The sequence below is a fragment of the Aplysia californica genome, unplaced genomic scaffold, assembly GCF_000002075.1.
Source record: "Aplysia californica isolate F4 #8 unplaced genomic scaffold, AplCal3.0 scaffold00817, whole genome shotgun sequence".
Classification (NCBI taxonomy): Eukaryota; Metazoa; Mollusca; class Gastropoda; order Aplysiida; family Aplysiidae; genus Aplysia; species Aplysia californica.
Window position 1 is genome coordinate 78,933 of NW_004798087.1, and position 1,713 is coordinate 80,645.

Here is a 1,713-nt window from a genome sequence, read left to right on the forward strand (position 1 = left end):
GAGAGAGAGAGAAAGTAAGAAGTAAAACATAACAATGGTGCCTGCCAACAACACACTGACTCTACCCTCCACCACCAACACAAACAAAAAAATGATAAATAAAAACCAAACGAAAAAATTTAAACAAACAGGGTTTTTTTGTTTTTTAGCCATTTGTATATGTGAGGCTTGCTGGCAAAATGAGTTGCTGAATGTACTTCTTGCAATCCACAAATGTGAGTGGGTGGTTTGCGGGTGCTCTGGTGTGGTTGGCTCCTGCTTTCCCATAAAAAATCTATCTTCTCTATCTCCCCTCCTTCTTTTTTTTGTGTTCGTTACTCTCTTGTAACTCCTCTATTCTTCGGCCCTTACATGACCTTATTGTGTTGCAAGTGCCGAAAAACTCTTACTACAACTAAAACAAAAATTTAATGGAGACATAGGGCCTAAAAATTGACATTAATTTCAAATTTGTAGATTTTCTATTGGTGCCATAATTATTCTTTGACGACAATCTGTCTTTTATTACTTCATACTTCATACTTATAAATTGTAAAAACTTCACCTATAAGCGTAATGTGTCTATTTACTTAACTACATGTATTTCATTACCAGTACCAGGGTGGTTTCCAAAACCTGGACCGGGTCGTGTCTGTGACCTTCTTTCTGATTCTGCCTACCGTCGGACAAATTAAAAATGTTGAATGGGTGGTTGGCGGGTGCTCTGGCGTGGTTTGCTCCTTCTGTCCTATCAAACATCTTGACCGTCTTTACCTCCCCTCCTTCTTTTTTGTGTTTGTTACTCCCTTGTAACACCTCTAATCTTCGGCACTTATGTGACCTAATTGTCTTGCAAGTGCCGTAAAACTCTTACGAAAAAAAAAAAGAAAACGGATTTTGAGTTCAATTTTCAATTTGAGCGACATGTATTTATATATGAAAATAAAGGTGAAATAATGACTTATCTCGACATGTTTCCGAAAAACGATTATTCTCTCACCTGAGATTTAAGTTTTCTTTGGTACAAAAGTGGGCGGCATGGTTTTGAAGTAGGAAGTGGGGAGCTGTGAAATGCGACGCGCGGTAGCAAAGAGTCAACATATCAAGATAGTCCACTCCTCTCTTTTAGCCAATTAAAAAAGTGTCCTCAAAATTCGGTGGCGCCCTCTTCGCAAATGCGCACCCTTTGCGAACAGAGTTATCCTACTTGTGTTTAAAAAATCAAAGAGAAACTAACTAGTGTTTGAATAAATAAGAATTCAAATTTCGGAAGAACGCTTTTTTAAAATGGTTACACTGACAAAAAAACCTCTTCCGGAGGAAGGGTGACTGTTTTCTTCGTTTAATTGACTTTAAAATGAAAGGCGAGAGGTCATTACAATTGAAAAAAAAAACTAAAACTCCACGCTGAACGAACCCGAACTGCTGATGAACAGCAGTCGATCTGCGCACGCAATGAGGTGCTATTCCTATTCTTCTTCTGGAGAAACGAAAGAGAGCTTCAAAACAGACTGCAGCGCCATCTGAAGCAAAGAGTGGACCTCCGGCGGACACTTTTTTTGCTGAGTGGACCATCTTGTTATGTACTATCTTTGGCGGTAGTGAAAGAGTTAAGGCTTAAATCCGAGAAGTAACTCATTGTGTCAGCATGCTTCATATATGTGAGGCAGCGTGGTGAAAGCAGGCGCTCGTCAAAATAAGGAAAACAGAAAAATCGGCTTTTTTCGCCCAGCT

General features: G+C 39.3%; 1 protein-coding gene across 1 annotated transcript in view; it reads left to right on the forward strand.

Annotated features, from left to right (window-relative positions):
- Window positions 1-1,713, forward strand: part of LOC101856696 (ATP-binding cassette sub-family A member 3) — a gene marked incomplete at its 3' end in the record, with an annotated part of 42,928 nt that overhangs the window by 39,530 nt on the left and 1,685 nt on the right.